Source organism: Oryzias latipes, chromosome 19, assembly GCF_053564925.1.
Source record: "Oryzias latipes strain Hd-rR chromosome 19, Olatipes_Hd-rR_3.1".
Classification (NCBI taxonomy): Eukaryota; Metazoa; Chordata; class Actinopteri; order Beloniformes; family Adrianichthyidae; genus Oryzias; species Oryzias latipes.
In genome coordinates this window covers 24,574,402-24,595,743 of record NC_136255.1, presented here as the reverse complement: position 1 = coordinate 24,595,743, position 21,342 = coordinate 24,574,402, and the positions used below count along the sequence as shown (strand labels likewise).

General features: G+C 38.7%; 1 protein-coding gene across 1 annotated transcript in view; it reads right to left on the bottom strand.

Moving 5' to 3' along the window:
• meiob (meiosis specific with OB-fold) overlaps nucleotides 1-21,342 on the bottom strand; it is a 187,976-nt gene that overhangs the window by 11,671 nt on the left and 154,963 nt on the right. The window lies entirely within an intron of this gene.

Sequence of the window (21,342 nt, the reverse complement as noted above, 5' to 3'; positions counted from 1 at the left end):
TCCCTCCTCCTCTTCCCGAAACCTTCCTCCTTCAGTGTGCGTGTGTGTGTGACTGGTCTAAGGCCTGGTCTAAGCCACACCACATTGCACCAGGGTACGCTGCACAGCCCGGTGTGGGCACTTCCACAGCAGGGCCTCAGCCAAGGCTGGTTTCCCCTTGCCGCTTCATACCAAGACCAGACCTCTACCACACCCATCCATTCATCCATACACAAACTCTCTCCACCCATCCCTGTCCTGAGCAGCCTCTCTCCCCTGCACCACAGTGTGCCTTTATTTATACAGACACGGAACTTTGCGCTGCACAAATAGTACTAAACCCCCCCCCCCCAACACAAAATCTTCCGGCGGGCGGCCGTGTCGAGCACTCAAGAACGCACGCAGCTTGTAATGGATATGAATACAATGGGAATTAATAATAAGAACACAGTAAATTTGTCTTATTTCCTCGCGTAAAAATATCAGCAAAGATGAATGTGTTTATTATAGTTCCAGTCACGCACCATTTGCAGAACTTAAACAAACAAAAAAAAAAGTTTAAAAAAAAATAAGGGCGGTGATGCGGTGATGCGGATATGTCAGAGTATTAACTCTGACATGACAAAACTGTGACTTTACAAAAATTGAAAAGTGGGACCTTTTTATGAATACGATAAAAACTTCGCTTCTTACCCCTGGCTTGGAAACCCACAACACAAAAAGGTGTAAATTCAAACTTGAGTAAAGAACGTCATTTATGACGGCCAGGACACTGTTGTTCATGGCGGTCTACTTGGTGATTTATGATGTATTTTGCTTGCCATACACAGGTCCAAGTTTTTAATACAAAGCTCTTATTTACCCTCATTCCGTGTAGGTTTATGGTTTTCAGTCAACCCTAGCCAGGTGGTTTGTTGTCACTCCTTGTCATTACCCTATGGGTTTATGGTTTATCATGTAGGTGTTGACTTAATGTTCAACGTTTACCGGTCTGAGCTTCCCACAAAGGCATTCACATCATACGGAAAGCCATCTGGTGGGGGACGGGGGATAGAATCAATTAAAACTTGACAGTTTATCCACCAAAATAAACGTAGCATCAAATCCAGTTTTGGTATTTGCTGTCGTCAAGACAGTTCTACTAAACCAAAGTGTCCTGTCAGAAAAGCTAAAACTACATGCATATTCTTCCTATAGCTAAAAAAACAAGTCGGCTACAGGAGAAGCAGCAACTTATGACATTTATAATTAATGGCTAGTTAGATATGGACGCTAATACATCCATCACCAATCCATAATGAATGTTTACTGTATTTTTTTTCCTTCTAACTTGTCCTATCCAACAACAAAGCAAACAGAGGCGAGCTGAAAGCCTTTTTTTGTTGGTCATATTTTACTTTTACAACGGTGGTTATGAATCTTATGATACACCAGATGTATATTTAAATAAACTCCTTTTGAAATTTCAGCTAAACTTTCTTCATGTTAATTATATTTGTAAATATTTTTATATTTACTTTTCCTGGAGAATTCCCTCACTACTCCTTTACCCCAAATTCTTAGTACAGCATTTAAAATAAAAAATCATAATAAAAACATCAAGGTGAAGGGGTTTGAGTGCAGTTGATCCCAGATTTGCTGTTGATTTGCCCAGCTAGGGGCTATCAACACAAATGGATGGGTCAGACAAAGGGCAATTCATTCAAAAAGGAAAACTAATCGAAACCTAAATATCAAAGTTGCATTTAACATTTTTTGAAAAAGAGTTTCCAAAGCCTTAAGCTTTTCTCACATACACCTGTGTGGGGTTGACCTGTAAAGGTGCTGAAGGTTTCTGGGTTGTTTAGGCCCGTAACAGGTCGTAGAGAGGAGCAAACACACATTAGGTGCGTCGTCCAGTTCCCTTGAGGCTCATACGGCCACCTAAAGGGATGAAAATGGAACGTACTGTTCTTGTGAAGGACGTGAAGGCGATGCTGTCCACGACGGGCTTATGCGAAACTGGTTGTTAGTAAGGTAATGGACCCCTACTGACCAGGCACAACTGGGCTGATGCCCAGGCAAACTACACTCTGATTGTCTGATTTTTGCGTGTGTAAAAGTAAAAGTGACAGCAAGGAAAGCATACTGATCATTTGAAAAGTACAAATGGGCCTCTAGTGCTCTCCATAGGATTTGGCGGGGGTTGTTTAGTTTTTATGGTTTTAACAAGTTCTCCGATTCATTCTTTGTCAAAGAAATTGGAGGTAAAAGTAGTGTATTAATCAAAATTCCTAAAAAGTAATTAGCAGCTGCTCTGATTCCAGATCCAGTAGGGAAATTCTAAGATTAAATTTGGCTATTTGAGGAAGCGATTCAGCATCGTGTTCTGTATTTCTTTTGGTCCGGTCTTCGTGTGATGGTCGGAACATCCCATATGGAAGACATCACGCTGCTACAGAGCAGCTCTCCTTATAACAGTGTGGTTCAATAAAAGGGATTTGGACCCATGCAAGTCAGGGCCGTCATGTACTGCAGCGCATTAACGCACAGCTTTGACCAACAAAGCCAAGAGAGAATGGCGTTCACTGCTGTGGCATTGATGGGGGAACACACAGAGAGATCGGTCTGTGGGTTTTATCAGGCTGCAGTGACAGCAGATCAGCAGCAGTTTGACATATAAGACTGGAATAAAGAAGACGTAAACCTGCTACGATCATTAAATGTGACGCTGACGAGGCAGCAAAAGACGAAGAATTTACCAAATGTAACAGGAACCAACACTTTTGAAGACTAGAGAGATGTGGGATGAAATTTTGGATCTAGTCATCAATTTACCTTTTCTTTTTGTCTTCAAAAAGTTCAGAGACGACAGGTGAGACAGAAGAGGATGGAATCCAGCTGGAAGGGCATAAAAGTGTGAATAACTATCTGAAGTTCAGACGAATAAGATGGACTGGCCTTTTTTACCAGAACATTGTGAAAATGAAATATATGGATCCCTGGCTCAAGCTGAACAAAGTGATATGAAATACAGAAGGAACATACTAAGAATGTAGATGTGGTAAACAAAAACCTCAGTTGCCAAGAAAACTCAAAAATTTACTTTAGCAGATGCTTCTAAAAATGACACCAACCTGTTCGTCACCCCCAAGTGACCAAAAAATAAAATGGTTGCTATGGAAATAAACCAACAGAAAAGCTGCCATTTTGAAAAAAACTTGTTTCTTTCTTAAATCAATGTGTCATATGCAGCTCTTGGTGGCAAGGGCAAAAAGGGGCTGCAAGGGTCCAAGGGTTTCACCAGGTTTCATACAACGCAGCTCACGCTTTTAGTTATTTATTTCTTTAATTTTTTTTTTGTGAAGCACTTCGAGTTGTTGCGTGAGAGGACAGGTGTTCTGTAAATAAAGTTACGTTTGAATTAATTGGCTACAGCAGGTTTGCAAAAGATTAACAAAATCCGAACATTGGACAGACATGTTTTTATAGTTTCTATTCAAAATAATTTATTCATAACTAATTATTAATTACTAATATGTGTACTAACATGTAAGAACACATATTGTAAATAAAAGGAAATTTGTGCTTAAAATAAGTAAAAAACAAAAGAAAATCTCAACAAGGGAAGATGAAATGTTTCATGATGTAAACATTGTTTTCAAACAAACCTTTTATTAATTCAGAATGTTTTTCTAAAAACAAGTGATTCTGTCTGGGGTAAAACAATGCATTTTAATAGGCCTATATCATACAAAATCAAATTTCTGAGCTTTAAAGTGTAATATTTCTCACAGAAACACCCCCAACGTGCTATTTTGATCCATTTATGCATTTCTGAGTGTTCCTCTAAAAACCATAGTTCATTAAAAAATCATTCTTTAGTGTACCAAAGATAATATATTATCATATATATGGATATGGTGCTCTGAAAGGCTTAAGAAAAGCAGGATATTGGCTCTTTAAGTCACTTTTGACTAAAATGAGCCTCATTTATAACATAGTTTAGGCACATATAGTTAGTAAGGCTTAAGTGTTTTTGCACGTTGATGAGAAAAACATCTTGAAGTCAGTGTGTGGTTTGCAGTTCACCAAAGTTCTTCTCTTTGTGATCAACACAAACACTAACGGTTACTGACGCATTATAAACTGCATCTGAAGAAGCCAGCAGGCAGAAAACAGCAACTTTAAAAAAAAATGTCTTTCATTCAGATGATTTTCCGTAAATATTCCCATGGTCAGCAGGATGAGCGCTCACAAATCCCCCAGAATTTTTGCCTTATTAAATCAGCTGCAACACACTCACAGTGGATCCAGCCTCAGCTTCTCCCTGTGTGTGTTCCTCCAAGAGCAGATCACTTTTTTAATAAAAGGAAAAATGCTGGAACATTTGCCCTCCCAGCCTGTAAACTACAATAGTTTCTAACCAGAGAAAATTAATTTGCTATATTTAGAGAGCTTCTAAACCAGACTAGAGACAAAAACAAAAATGATTATTACAAATTAAAAGCCTGACTCCAAATAAAATTGTGTTTTTTTTTTAAAATGCTGTTTTCTGATGAATCATGAAAAAAAATGAAGCCACTAAGATAATTTATCCTATATGTGTTTCGTTAAATCTGCTTCCTGGAGTCAAACTTCCTTATTTGATTGTTTTTGTTTTTCAAAGTAAAAGTACACAGCAGTGTTTATTTTATCCCTTTTGATGTAAAATAAAAAAATTCCTTGTAAAATAAAAGAGAAAGAAAAAAATAAATGAGGTTAAAAAATGGATTTAATAGTTTAAGATTACAACGATACCACGGTGTGACTGCATTTGGAAATGATGTCTGTCTTTCTTAAAGGCTCAAATCATGCTTTTCGTAAGCCTTTCAAAGGTTACTATACACATATATATGACAACATATTGGCACACTAAAGAAGAATTTAAAAAAAATGAAATCTGAGTAAATTTCTTTTTCCTACCAAGTAAGACGACTCGATCTCTGAGACACCGGCTGACGCCACGCTCACTTCATGAGCCATCGCTCATTCCTAGAGTCGGCCTCGTTACTGTCCGTCTGTTTTTCTCCCACGAAAACAAACAACATCTGAAGTACTGCAAAGATGAATGTGCTTATTGTGCACATAAAATAAAAGCGTTTTTGCGGAGAAGGGGTTGTGTTAGCATGGGGGTCGGGGCTACACTGTTCATGTAAAGGGCTGTTCCTCACTTATACTAGAGTGATACTCAGAAATGAGTAGACTGATCAAAAATACCGCTTTGGAGTTGTTTTTGTGAGGAATTAACACTGTAATACACTTAAAAGCTCAATGGTGTAGGTCCATTAAAGACCCACTCTGATGTATTTTTTGCGTTTTTTAACACGTTCTTGAGGATTTTTTTCTGACGATGGAGGACAAATATGCAAGCTAGCTCTGATGAATCAAAGGAAGACTCTGAAGGGATCTGCTGCTTATCTGAATGACCATCTGACCAGAAGGAATGCTGAAATCTCCAAACATGCCAGGCTTCTCAGGAAGCGTAAGCAGATTGAGAACACTTGGGTTAAAGGCTGCAGGATTCACATCAAACCACTCGGTCCACCGGACCGGTCCAAAGTTCTGGTTGAGAGCACCATGAATGACTTAGAGAAGTGTTTGATCACGGACGTCTGAACCAACTTGCAGTAATAAATCAAAGAGTCAAATATAATGTCATTAAATATGGCGCCTGGATTCATCGCTTTCTCCAAAAGTCTGAAGTGACCCTGATTTTCAGCAGAGTTCTGACCTGCAGACAACTTGACCTCAACTTTCAGCGCCGCTGACAACAGCCGCAGAAGCAAAAGGACCTTAATCTAATGTCTGCAGACATAACATGGAAGAGAACTTTAAACTCTGTTTAAACCCAGAAGAACGGCTGCTAATCAGCAGAAGAAGGAATACCAACATTGGACGTTCGACAGAATATGGACCCTTTTTATTTCACAGCATTACTTAAAAAAAATAAATAAATAAAAATAAAAATAATATTTAAAAAAAACACTTAATCAATTCATGAAAATTGAAGATTTGTAATGTTTATTTTCTGATAGTGTTTTTTTTTAAATCAGAAACATGATTTTTCTAATGAAATTAATCTGAATATGTTTTAGATAACTGATCTGTATGTGGTGTATGTTATTAAACAAAATAGTTATAACTACTTTAAGTAAGTATGAAGTAATTCATCATTGTCATATAATTGATTGAAACTTAAGTATACGTAATGACCTGAAACTGTGTTGGTAAGGGATTGATATCAGATGAAGTTATGAAGTTATGAACCGGATAATGATAAATCATGTAATAAAATCGTTACGGTTACGTTACTCCTTTTCAAGCAATCTTTGATTTAATATCTAAATATCCTAAGTTTAATACGTCTTTGAATGAATGTGTGTTTGTGCGTTATCCCGTGATTGCTTGAAATAAACCATTTAAAAAAAAAATATATCGATATATATATTCAATGAAAAATTAATTAAGATCGTATTTGTGGCGTAGAAAATACCCGGGTTGGGCCACAAGCTTCCTGTTCTGAGCTCTTCAAAAACTATGTCCTAGAAGACGAGTTAGGGTTTTTAATTTTGACTAAAAATGGCATAATTATAATTAAAATAAAAAAACCTGGGAACACTTTGGAAATAAATCACAGGATAACCGGAGTGGGACTTTAATGGGAATTTAGCAAGCAGCTTATTTGCTTTGTCTCCACTGTCCTTTAATTAAAAGTCTGATCTTTATTATGACAGACACCTAAAATGGGTAATAGAAAAATGCCACCTTGGATTGTTTTTCATTATTTTTCTTGAATCTCAAAATACCTTTTCTCCTCTTAAAGGAATTTCAGTCTATTTAAGAAAGAAACCTGAATTTCGCTGCCTTTGCCAGCTTTTGTCTGTTCACGTAAATGGGAAACGTCAATCAGCTGTGAATGGGAGACTTTGCCGAGCTGCCAGCAGTGAAAGTGCCGGCTTTCGCTTTCTGGGTGGGCACACGTGCTCAACCTCTGTCTCTGCGCGCGGCGTCGCGTCTGTCCTTACATCAGCTGCCAGTGCAGGAAGTGACAGGTTAGTCCGGACCTACAGCATGGAGGAATCCTGCAGGACAAACGTTTTATCCCACGCCCTGGATGGGACCTTCATGTCCCTGAAGGAAGCTTGCATTTTTCCAGTGGCTGTGTGGGCTTTGTAGCTTAAATTCCACAGCTTTGCTACTGTCTCCACTTCTGTTTTACTGCCTGATCACCTGATATGGAAGCTCACGCTTAGAAAAAAAGAACCTGCGCAAATGTCTGTTATATTTGGATCACGAGCCGCCATCTGGCTCTTTTTTACATTTATTTTGCCCTCTGAGTTGTTTTCCTCTTTAGTGTCAGTGAGCTTTTTTACTTCAGACCACCAGAGTTGCACTTCTGGTATTCCACTCTGGCTTTGGGCTATACCTACTTATATGTAAGAATAATTTAATCCAGACAGATTATCCCTGGCAGTGTCCTGTCTGCTGAAGTGGATCAAAAAATGTGTGTTTTTTTTTCCAGTAAAGCTCTGATATATGTGTACATTCATGAATAAATTCAATTGCAGCACCGATATTAACAGCGTAGTCAACGTGTAATTGATTTCCTCTGGGGCTTGTGATTGCTCCTGCAAGCTGCGGCCCGGCCTGGAGAGGCTGCTTGAGAATGCAAAGGCATGTCAAACTAGCAAAAGATACATTTGAGTAGTAAAAAGATTTATGAAGTCAGGCGCCCAGTATGCATACATTGGCTGCAGAGGAGGGCCGTGCACGCACACACGGACATATAATCAAACATATCAGCTCGACATCCTTGTAACTGCGCTCCATCAATATCATATTACCTGTTCCTTTTGCCGCTTATCGATCACGTCTGCTGTGGTTCATGCGCTGCGTGTGATGTGCTTTATTACCTGTGGGTTAATGTCTCTGCCTCACTGCCTATCTGTCACAGTGGGGACTGAAGTGTGGGTAGCGTTCGGTTTTCCAATTGATCCCTGGGAATGTGAAGTGTCTCCGATTTTCTCAGCTGCAGTAAAGACGATGCAACACCGGGCCGCTGGACACTTTCTCCGTTTCCTGCAGGGTTTTTGCTTTTGTGTTGCTGGAATGTTTAAAACAAAGTCATCTTTGTTGTTTTTTTGTGTGTATGTGTGTGGGCCTTTGAGCTGTTTTGACGTCTGAGAAACGTGAGACAACTTGATGAGGACGTGCTGTGTCCCTCCAAACCAAATTGTGACTGAATGGAAACTCTGGAAGCTCTGAATGAACGAAAGATGTTGTGTCAACTCAGAAACAATCGACTCTTGATGCTGCAGGACTGAGACTTGTTTGAAAGTAGGAATAAAGAAACTGGAGCTTCCACGTCGATCCTTAAAAACCCACTTCAAACATCTTTTGATCTACTTTCAAAGCATTCTCAGTGGTCTTTTAGTTAGGATCATTTTAGTCAAAACCAAAAACACCTGTGTCGTTTTCGAGGACATAGTTTCTACAGAGCGGCAGGAGCTCTTTAAATAAGTTATTATTCAAAATTCTCCTGATTCACAGCGATTTGAATAAAAATATACTCAGAAATGCAATTTTAAACTTCATTTTGAACAAAGAAATGCCACAAGAACGTGTCAAAAACACAATTTTCATCAAAGTTGAATTTTAAACTGTTTTCAAAATTGTGTTTTTGTGGCCCTCCTTCTACTCCGATTGCTATATAAAAAAATAATTTTTTAAATGTGTTAATAATTCTGAAATCATAAAAGCAAAGTACTGCAACTTCTAATGAAGTACTTACACTAGTATATAAGTACTTTTCACAATCTTTGCACACTCTGCAGCTCAGAAAAAAACCCAATTAACAATAAATCTTAAAGTTGGTTTTTACTTTGTTAATTTATTTATTTATTTGTTCCTTAATTTAATTTTTTCCCTATCTTGATTGATTGATTGAGTCTGTTTATTTATTTGACTGCTGTTAATTGCTGCCAGCCGAAACAAATAAACAACAACAACAACAAAATTGTCAAATTTATTTTAAAAGTCTGGGTTCCCCATTGATTTCTGTGCTTCAGTCCTCACAATGTTCCCACATCACGCCTGCGTTCAATTTAATCGGACATTAGGATTACAAAGAATATTTTTTTCTCCCCATCTTCTTTATTGTGGATTTTACTCTTAACTGCTCTGATTAAAGTGGCTAAAACTACATACAAATAACACAATGTGTCTAAAAACTATTATTCCAAATTTTGGCATTTTTAATTTTTCAAAATTGAAAGAAATCTAATGTTTTGCATTTAAATCTTTCTGTTTTTTTGTGTTTTGTTTTTTATCTGCTTACAGTGGAAACACTCCCCTCTGAGAAATGCCAGACATCTCAATGTATCGCCAAGCATGAAAACGTCTGCTGGAGCGCGTGCAGGAGCGGTCGCTCCATTTAAATTTGGGTTTTCTGAAGTCTGTTTTCACCATGAGACCCAACCACAGTCATTTGGTTTGATTAAAAACAAACAAAGACCTCTGAGTAAATGTTTTCCTTCCTCATTTTCTTTCCATCCAAGCCAACATTTCTCCTTCTGTCAGTTTCTGGTTTGTCTTCCTCCACAAATCAGAGTTTTTACCTTAAGTCAAGTCCGAGTGACAGAACAGCGAGTGCTCATTATGGTTGGAAAACTAAGGCATATTTTAAACTAAATGAAGAGTAACTGTGACAGTTTTGACACAGAATTGCCGATTCAAGTTATGAGTCATATCAGTCCGTTGCTGATCTTTTATCTCAGCCTCTATTTTTGACAGAGAAGAGGACAGAAAAAAATCCTGGAACAATTTTTCTATTTTTATGTGTTTTATTTTTATTTTTTTAATCTTGTAACCTCAACTCTGGTCTCATTTCTTTTATCACATTCATCTTATGGTTTGGATTTTCTCCTCTTTCTTCATCCATTTGTTTCACTTCGTTCAGTCTTTTTCTGGAAATGCGTGCAATTCCTTCTATGTCTTTGTTTTGGTCTTTTTTTTTGGATAAACTTCTTGTTGACCGTCTTTGCAGCTTTGAAAGGAGGAACACAAAGGAGAATCATTTTTGGGTTTTTCTGTCAGCTCTTCAGGAAAGAGATGTGATAACGTTCTCATCTCAGCCTCCAAAGCCAGAATTAAATGTAATCCCGCTCCCGGCTGCACAGAAGGAATGGACTCCGGCTCCAGTTTGTGGGGCGTCACTGGAGATTACAAACCTTCATTATCTCCTTTTTTTTCACAGAAAATATTTGTTTAGGCTCTGTCACCATGGCAACACTGATTCAACTTGTTGTCCCAGTAATTTACCTCTCGCCCCTCTATTTACAAATTGCGTTTTTGCACATTGTGACTACTACTTCGTTTCTCGCACACTGATGTCTTTTGTCTTCAGCTGCTTGAATCTAATTTCAATTTGAAATTGTAATAAGATTAAATGATTCAGAATTGAAAGATGTGTCTGTTTCTTTCTCTTTTTTAAAATAAATTAAAGCTCTTTTAAAGCAAATTGCAAATTTCTGACATGAAAAGGGAAATTTTAATCCAAAAATGAACAAATTGAACAAAAAACACCAATAAAAATGACAATAATTTAGTGTTTTAATCAATATTTCTGCAGTTAATTGCTGTGAGTCATGATTGAAAATGACTTAAAATATCATAGTGGCTAAAACTAATTCACACAAGTATGTATTTTAAATATTATTTGCAAAAATCTAAATTTGTAAATTGAAAATGCATACTGTCAGTCATAAGTCTTTGGCAGAGTTAAGAAGATTAAAAATAAGGAAAAAATGTTTTAGTGTAGTCCACTTTTTATCAGCCCAAAAAAACATGAAAACAATAAAAAAAACAGTGAAACCAGCGAAAGGTGGAAACCAGTGAAGATCAAAAATCATTGAAGAAAAAGTTCAGCGCACTATCTTGTGGGGTCTAGATGATCCCACTCCCAATGTCAAAGTGCCTAGGATGGGGAACGAACTTCATTTTTAAAGCAATCCAGAAAAAATGAAAGAAAACTTGCTGTGAAAGAAAAAGTTATATCTTCAAACCTGTCTTGCTTTAAACAACAGGGTGAAGCGGCTGTCTGGATGGTCCTATAGTGTAAAGTTAATTAGCAATAAACATCTGAAATCATGAAAAAACACAACAACAGACAATTGGGGGAATAATACTGAAGAATAGATTTATTGTTTTTTTCCCCCAAATATTTTTGTTTCAGCATTGTCGCTCCTGTTGCTGAAGGAAAACCAGGTTCTTAAACATTTCCATGGTAGACTTCCAGATACATTTTCTGACCTGTGGAACTGCTATGTTCCAAAGATAACTTCACTCTGCCTTTAGGAATAGTTTTTAGACATATCTCAAAATGCCAAAGCAAAATCTTCGGTGACTGCACTGGGGTTTTAGTAATCGGGAGGCGGCGGTCACATTTTTACACGCCGCGTGGCGGCAGTCGAGGTTTTAAGAAATAGTTACAATTTTATGGCAACCGCACGATACTTTTTACATCGATCAGTGGCCGCATGAGCACATTTGGGGGAGGCAGGGGCAGTCAAGTGGCAGGATGATAATTGACTGATGGGAAGGTCTCCAAGGTCCCCGAAATCGTCTGATGAAAATTTCAGACTGAGACTGTCCAGCCACCCGCCTTCCACCGTGCTACTGTTCCACTGCCACCCATTGATCATTAGAAATCGTACAGTGTTAACTTGACAAAAAACAAAACAAAAAGAAATTTAAAAAAGAAACTCGACACGGGCCCAGCGATGACCGGACAGTAATCTGGCAGATCTTGGACACCGTGGGGCCAAATGGGGAGCCGGTATTGATGAAATGTGCACAAGAAGGGCGATGAAGACAAAGAAGTTGTTAGGCGCCGAGTGTTGCTCGTACAGTACCCGTATTTTCCGGACTATAAGTCGCCCTTTTTTTCATAGTTTGGCAAGGGGTGCGACTTATACTCCGCAGAGACTTATATTAGAAATAAATTGAAATAAATACATTGTTAACCCTCCTGTTATGTTCATTTGAGAGGAACAGAGATGATGTTCCTGGGTCAATTTGATGTATGAGGTATGTTAAGTGTTAAGAGTATGTTAAGTGACTCAGAGAATCAGCAAACTTTTTTTTACAGTAAGATCTTGAAGGCTAACAACATAATATTCTATTTTCCAATGATTTCATAGATTCAGAAATGCAATAAAAATGACAACTGTTTCTACAAATACAGGATGAAAACAGAGTATTAGTTGGCCAATGATGCTTCATGAAAGGAATAAATAAATAAGTATGAGAAAGAATTACTGTGAAATTATGAGATAAACAGTCTGCTATGATTGTGTCATATGAGGTTGTGCAAGTTATTATATCTTGGTCTCAGATTTTGTCAAATAAATTTCCTGTCAAAATGCGACTTATAGTCCAGTGCGAGTTATATGTGTTTTTTTCTACTTTATAATGCATTTTTGGGATGGTGCGACTTATACTCCGGAGCGACTTATAGTCCGGAAAATACGGTATATCGATAGTTTGTATATCCCTGAAGACCGGTGGTACTTGATATTGACGGCTGCCTTCTGGAGACATTTACAAATCTTCCAATTAGAGCTGCTATCCTGCCCTGTCGCCCAATTTCATAATGATGTCATCTCGGCCTGACTGCCGCTGTCTACATTCATGACCACGCCAACGGTTTTTCAAAAAACCGGGCGCCGTATCTAGCTAATCTTGAAGATTCTGTTGATGTGGCAGTTGTGAAAGTAACTTTAGGCATCTTTATGGTGAGCTGTACTCAAAAGTACACATTTCTAATAAATCTGAGCATCTTTACTCCTTCTATCTTTGTTTTTGTGAAGTTATTCTAAGATGACAAGGACTTCCTAAAATTGCCCTTCTGAGTAGCTTTAAGTATTTATTAACATGTGACTACAACAGTCCCTTATGAAACGACTCAGTCCCACAAGAATCAGAGCTGTCTTAAAGGATTTCCCCCAAAGTTAAAGGTCATTCACGGATACCCATGATCCTCCCAGAGGGCGAGTTGTTGACTTTGTCTCTTTTTCAAACAACTTTAATGTCAAAACTCCCTGTCTTTTCTTCTTCTTTTTTTTTTTACATCCTTCATTTCAAGCATTGCTGTGAAAATGAAACAGAAAACGTTTTTTTGTTCAGTTTCTGCTGAACATATGTGGGAACTATTTATCAAATAAACAGTCCGCAATGGGCATTCAAGGGAAACATGCTCAAAATTCTATATTCTGGACTTGCTCCCAGTCATCTGCCTTCCAGCTTCCATCTGTTAATTAAAGGAGAACTAGATGTTCCAATTGTCTCTCCTTTTACTGGAAGAACGCAGCTTTTGCAGCCAAAAACCTGAGTGTTCGCCGTCAAGATGAAGGCTATTTGTTACAGCAGAACGGAACCCCACATTTAAACAGTCAAAGACTGTATGATTTGGCGTCCGTACAGTGAACGTTTGATAAATAAAAGCAGAGTGGGTGAGGATTTTTGAAGGAGGTGCTTTTGATGTTAAAGACTTTGATTCCAAGTTCTTCAGTTGGCAAGCAGACACGAGAATCTGCAGCCTCTTTTCTTCCTGACAAACTGGGTCACTTGAATCTATTGAGTGCAAGATTACAGACTCTAATCCCTGAAATCAAGGGTTTTGTGTGTCGCTGAGGAACAGCACGACTGTTGTTGTGTCAAGCAAGAGTGTTGAGACTGACTGACAGCAGATGCTTCCTCGAACTGCTAGTTTAAAGGTCAACAAGTGGCTCCGATATCAAATGACCACCGGCAGACACGCCTTGGACGAAAGTCTTCATGGGTGGTAGCTCTACAAAAATGTTTTTATTCTCATTTAGCGAATATAAAGCGTTATTTTTTCAATGGTTTCCTGAAGTTAGTGGCTCAATGAAGTCATTCCCAAATGAATAAATTACTGGAGGACTGTAACAGATTCATGATCTTCTAGTCAGCAGCTTGACAATAACATAGTCTGATTCCTTTGGGGGTTGAATGACCATAAGTGACCCCGGAGGTGGGAGGCACTTTGAACTGTGACCCCGTTCTGCACTGAGAGCGGGGCGAGATGAGAAGCAGAGCTGCGACCAGTTGCTCAAGATGTGGCGATGTTGTCTGGGTTTAAAGGGGAATGGAAGCCTATGTGTGCTTGTCAAGCTGCGCCCTCAACGCGGCCAATGAGAAGTCTATGTAAATGCACGTAACTGCCTGTTTCGGGCTTCCGCATTCAAAACTCTGACAGTCACGCGTAGCTGCGCAGGTTTTTACGACAGTTTTTTGGCTCTACGTAGCCACTGAACTGGTGTGAAAGTTAAACCAGGTCGGACTTTGACCAATCAGGGATTTAGTAGTGATGTATGCATGGACGGTGTCCCCTTTAATCCGGATATTTTGGTAGAAAGCTGCCCTCGTCTTTTGTGTTAGTGGGTCAAATTTGACCCACGAATTAAGCCAGAAAATATATAAAAACATTAGATACCAACCGATATACTTTTTCATCTCATAGCTAACTTAGTTTGTATTCGTGTCCATGGAAACCGTTTGTAATTTATTTGTCTTTATTCTTGAAACACACTATGTCTGTACAAAAACTGTTTAAATTCACTAATTATTTTCCTATAGTTATAAACTGAGTAACTATGGTATCCATGTCATAAAAGACTAATATTAGAGTATAAAATTGTTTTAGTTTTAATTTAGAACACTTAACAAGTGTGACATCACGACGTTGCTCTATAAGGGGTATTTCTTAAAAGTGTCAGCTGTTTAAAAATTGATAATGGAGGAAAAGTAAATAATTGCGGTTTGTGCCCAGTCGAAATTACATTAGTCTTTCATTTATCGAGATGACCGAAAAAGCCTGGAGCAAAATTGGCCAGATTTGCACCACTTCAACATTTTGCACCAAAACCAGACATGCGGATTACGGAAGCTTTACGTACGTCAATTAGGCTTTATTTCCTACGTTCACAGTAACTCTAGGACTTGTTTTTCACATGCTACACATACATTAGAGGTGTTAAAAGCGTTAACTGCACATTATTAGCTGCTCCCAACCTTGGTTGCAACACGTAAAAAAATAGACTGATAACGCTAAAACAAACGTTTCTGCGACTACGTTAAGTCCAACACTTTTGCCTCATTAGCGTATTTACAATAACACCCAAACTCCTTTGCAACTCCTTCATAAACCAGACTGACGTGTACCTTTAAACATCTCTTAAACAACAATGCAACCATTTATAGGGCAGTCCGGGTTATAAGGTGCAGTGGTTTTTTTGTAAAAAACAGTAAGGCTCTTACAGTGCAGAAAATACGGTACTTTGAGGATTTCGGCCGGGTCTTTCTGAGAGACACACCAGTTGCCTAACTGATGTCATCATCTGGAAATGATCACACCACATCCGTACCACATCAGAGTCAATTGATCAAGCCTGAAGGATTTACAGTTCTGTTTCCTCTCACTGTTTGATGAGTCAGACACTAGATCTTCATCTCAGCTTATAGTTTTTTCATCCATTTTTGCCTGAATATTATGAAGGTCAGTGGACCCAGATGCAGTGCTGACAGGGGGGAATATTACGTGTGACCGGCACTCACAAAACAGGCACTCACTGATCATATGCTAAACCGGTTGACCTTCTTGACTGCTAAAACACGACTACGCTAATTGTTTAAAACTATAAATATTGTTTAAAAATCTATCCTGGAGGATAAACCAATAATTGCGGCCTGTGCCCGGCCGGATTCCTATGACACCAAGACAATTATAGGAGCAGAGCTGTGAAAGTGACAAATAAGTCTGGAGCAAGATTTGTGGGATTTGCACCACTTTGACCTTTCACATATCCTACTGTAGGAGGTGCCCAAGCGCTGGTAAAAAACTGTAAAAAACAAAACAAAAAAAACCTTCCTGTCACTCCATGCTTGACTGCAGATGTCTTTACATGTCAATTTGATTGCTGCTTTTTGTGTGTGAACAACACCGGCTGAGTATGTGTTAATGAAACCGCATAAAGTGTGTTCTAAAACCCACTATATGCGGTTTATAGCTGCGTTCACACCGCCCTCGGAAACACTCATTAAAGTGACCACTTCCAATGAAAACTCTACATAAATGCGTGTTTTGGGTTTCCACGTTCGAAACTCTCTCGATCACATGTCACTATCTACATTTCTAGGTTTGTCTCTGAGCCATTTGTACAAAATACACTGAAAAGTGGAAAAGTTGAAAGTTAAGTCAGTTGAATTTTGACCAATCAGGGACTTGGATTTGGAAGCGAGGTACTGGTAGCGTCCCTTTTCATTCACAGCAGTGCCAACCGTTTGAAAACTGATCATGGAGGAGACATGAATAATTGCAGTTTGTGCCCGGTTGGAATTATCTGACACCAAGTCTTTCATGTTTCGTAATATAGTCCGCAACAAGATTTGTCCGCAACTTAACACATGTCTGTGTTAGGTTTCTCCTGTTTCTCCTGGAATCTGTTTTTTTGGGTTTAATATGCAACAAGCTATTGTATTTTATGACTGATTATATGTTTTTGTACAATCACCAGTGTGAAGCCTGTTGAGACAACTGTGTTGTGATATTGGGATATATAAATAAAATTGAACTGAATTGTTACATATCAGAAATCCTTCTTCCTCAGTGCTGCACGATAAGCATCTTGTGATTTCAGAAAATAATATTTTCTAAAGGTAAAACTGGTTAAAAAGTGATTAAATTGCCTCGACACTGCAGACAATGCTGTGAAGTTAAAACAATTATTTCTACAAATTGGTGTTTACTTCATTAAACCAAACTCAACACATGCAATCCAGTTCTTCTCGCCTCTCCTTCTCTTTCTGGGGATGTTATATATATATTACTAATAATTTGGATATGAAATAATCTGTCTACGTTGATTATAGATGCATGAAGCAAACTCACCATCCTGGTTCAAATTGCCGCACTCTGCATTTGTGTTCAAGTTTTCTATCGATTGTGAAATAAATCAGGTGCTAAATAATATTTTACAAATACACGCCAGCGACCTGTGCTTGACCTCAGCCCTAAATCAAAATGACAGTGGGACATGGTACCTATAACCACACGTCACTGCCAACTATAAACTAAACAGACAGGTATTGATTTGTACCGTCGCCCCTCAGTGGAGGTCTGAGGAGTGGAGTTTGCAGTATAGATTGTTGCATGCCTGTGTGTGTGTGATTACTTGTGTGTGTCTCATGCCAACCCCCTCTATAGCTCATTTTGGGCGACTCCATTAAACAGTGTTGCTGTAGCGGTCAGTGGTTTATGGTGACCTGGCTCACAGGTCGGAAAGGGGTGGGGAGGTCAATGATTCCCCCCAAATACGTCTATAACCACCCAACAATTGATTACTTGCTCATCAGAAGACCCCCTTTTCCTGGGGTTGCTTTAAATTCAGTGTTTACATACCTTCAGAGTTGGAGACCTGCGTGCTCCTAGAACTGTCTAGAAACTATTAAAAAAGAAAGGATATAATGATCTGTCCATGGTTCACTCCCAATATTTGGAGATCAGGGAGGTATTTAACAAAGCCACCTCTCTGCCGTAGACTTTTTGCTCTTCTCCCTGGAAGTAGCCCACCTCACGGTAAAGTGTAGTCTTTGGGTCTTCAAGTCTCATCCGCCCCACATACCAGCAGGAACAGGGTTTTTCTTGTACCCAAAACGTAGGACTGAGGGTTTGCACTGATTCGACGTCATGAAATCACTGACATAAACTTCTCATAGCATCTGCTTTTGAGTTGCTTCAAGGGGCCACCATGTTCTCCAAACTGGACAGTCACCATGCCAATCATCCAAGCTGTATCCATTGTGTCCATTGGTTGAATGCTTTATAGCATTCAACCCATTGTTTTCCTGTTTCTCTTTCTTTATTATAGTATCTTCTGCTAATTTTATCAATTCAATCTTAAGTTTTTCTATAATTTTTCAGCTATTTTAACCATTCAACTATTCAAATGTTCAGCACTTTCAGCTTTTTCAGCTGTGACTTTTGGTCCTTCAAATCTTTGAGATTTTCCAGATATTCCAGGATTTTTGCCTCCATTGAAATACATGGGGAATCCTTGGTGCAGAAGCTCGCTGGTTTGATACCCGACTCTGGCATTTTTCACAAAAACATCTTTTTTGTTATTGTGCTGTTTTCACGTTATTTATGGTCAACTTTGATCATTTCTCTCTTTTTTTGGCCAATTATTACCCTTTAAGTTTATTCATTTATTCAGCACTATAGCATCCAAACCTGCGTTTTCTTCAGGAAATGCAACTCCTTCTAGTTTAGAAGTGTTTCTTGCGTTGGTCAATCGACGATGTGCGCAGATGTCCGTCAAGGGTTTCTGCCGACGGGTCCTTTCGTGAATTCAGTTTTAAGATGTTTAAATATTTTGGGACGGTTGTAACTTACACACTTTATGCATATTTTACATAGTTTCATAGAATATGCCAACCTTACGCAAACATGCGTGATTTTTGCAAGATGCATACACAAACCGTTTCACATATGTCCACGTGTTTCTAATGTGCTTTTCATGCATGTGCCACCAATAAATAACTTTTATATCACGTACATGGCGCCGACGTCATGCTTAAATTACATAATTGGCACACGAATCACTAATGAATTGCATATAAACATCGACATCAGCCAATCTTTACCCCTCCAGCAGTCTAAACTGAGTACACATCACTTTACATGAGCTCCAGAATAGATCCCCATGAACCCCCAAAGGTGAGAAGTGCTGGTGCTTATTCCTCACAAGCACAATAACCTCCAGGACAAGGAGGAGAAGATAAAGAACAGTCTGGGGGGAGGCCATGGATCGAAAGTAGAGTGCTTTATGTTGATTTATGTGTTTTTCCCCATGGTTTATTTGTACTACTTCTGTAGTTTTACCGTGGTTCATTTGTGAAAATCTCACGTAAAGAAACACAACTTCTCTCACTTTATCCACCAAATATGCACAAAATGAACGACCCTGGGAGTATTTTAGGCAGGCAGCTCCAGCAGTGCGTTTACCTGGTTACTCCCTTCCCGCGGGCAGGTCAGTCTAATCAACTCACCTGTTTAGTATCCTACTTAAGTTCCAGGTGTGCGGTCCAATCCCTGTTCTCCATTTTCGCGAGCTCGGCGTTCGTCACCCAACCCTCCTCCCCGGCTTCCACCTGTGAGCTCCGTTAGAGGTAGTTTTATACCCAAAGTTTTCTATGGAGATCTTTGTTTTATGTATCTGAACGGAGACTCATGCCAAACTAAAAGAAATATGGAAATAAATCTTCTTTACTGCATGAGTTGTCTGACTGAAATGTACGTAGGAGGAAAAGCAGTTATTTTAGTTGCACTAACTCCTGTGTTGCAGTTGTTGTTTTTCTCAGAAAGTTCTGGCTTCATGTGGAAAATGCAGCAGTAAAAGGCGATTAGGCTTACATTATGGAAAGTGCAAACCAGGAACGCACATTTTCTCGGCTAATGCTGACTGAGAGTGATCATTGAGTTACAGAAGCTAATGGAAGAGTGGCTCAGGACTTCTTCTTATTTCTTATCCATTAAGATCTCAGACTGAGGACATTTTATTGTTTTTACAGCTTAACACATGGTTTTAGTCTGATTCTGTGCTTCAAAAAGCTGTCATCTTTGAACAGAACCTCATAAAAATGAGCATTTGTATCGTATTCATTGTGTTTGCCTCGTACCCGCTTCTTCGGAGCACCATCATCTGCCCAGCAGATGTCTATTGTGTTCTTAGCAGAGTACATGATGGCTAAACCTCAACAGAAGGTAAATGTATGCATAAACACAACACTCATTTTAGAAAAATGGAAAAAAAAACTCATTTTAAAGCAGGAATAAAAAACACAAAGTTCTCAAAGAAAAACAAATCCCTACAACTTCCAATAAATTAGGCCTTTAGAAAAGCACAGTTGTATGTGTGCCCCTTACAGATGATACTAAATCATCCTGAGACACAAAATCCATCCATTACAAGGCAAAGAGATATAAATAAAAGCACATTTACAGCAGGAACAGGACAATGTTTCTTTCTTGCTACATCTAAAAAATCTTTTTTATTGCAATGGGTAAAAAAATGAGTAAAAAGCTGTATACACCATATAAACTTTACCAAGAATGTTTCTAAACAGAATATATGCAATGTCTCAGAAATCCACCTGTTGTGATTGTACGATAGTGCAGAGGCCTGATTTCCTTTGCATGTGGTGTTTTGGGGGCTTGTCCGTTCTTTCCTGAGCTGTTAAATTGATGAGTCTGTCGTGCTACGTTCACATCATCGACGATTTTTAATGAAAAGTCTAAACGGACTTCTGGGTTTTACACAAGTTTTTAAGAACGTTTACAGGCTCCACGTAGAAACCGCGAGGCCGCTGAATGCACATTAAAAGCTAAACCAGTTAAACTTTCACCAATCAGGGACTTGCATTTGTTTGTGACATATGGATCAATAAGTGCCAACGGTTAAAAATTGATCATGAAGGAGAAACTAATAATTACAGTATGTGAATTATATGACACCAAGTCTTTCGTAAATTGGAATGGAACCAAAGAAAAAGCCTGCAGCAAGATTTGTAAGGTTTGCACCGTTTTAACATTTTGCACCAAACCTCTTGCAACTGTAGGTACGTTGGCTAATATTGGTCCGGCGTGAACACCATAATAATAAAATTGTTTCTACATGGCATTACAGAACCAGCTTCTTTCTGGTGATTTTCTTTTTTTCAGTTTGCGATTTTTTTTTTTTGTGCTTTCAAGAGTTTTTGAGCCACAGTTTGAGCTTTACAGATTTAAAGCACTTGAGGTGTGAAATACTTGAAGTGAAGTGTATCTGCGCTGTCCCATGACGGTGTCCTTAAAAAAGCTTCTTCTTTCGGGGCGGTGATTGTTGCTAACAAATTGTGGTCTCAGTGGGATTTTAAGGAGGATTAAGCCCATTTTAAAGGGATCTTATTTACTTTCATGAGTTGCGGAAATGTTGTCTTCTGTTCTTGTATTCTGTTGTAAAATCTCAGGAAATTAACTTTAAGTTGTTTTAGATCGCATCCTATATGTGGGCCGTTGACTTGTAAAATTGTGACTGATTGTGGATAAACAGATAGAAATCTAGAATTTTGGCACTTAAAATGCCATGAAAAGGAGAGTAATAAGTGTATGAACAACAGAACATTTTGGCACAAACCTCGATTGTTTGGTAACCGTGCAGCCCCTTTCTTTAACCCTTGAGTTAACCCTTGTGCTATCTTATATATGAGCCCACCCTTACATTG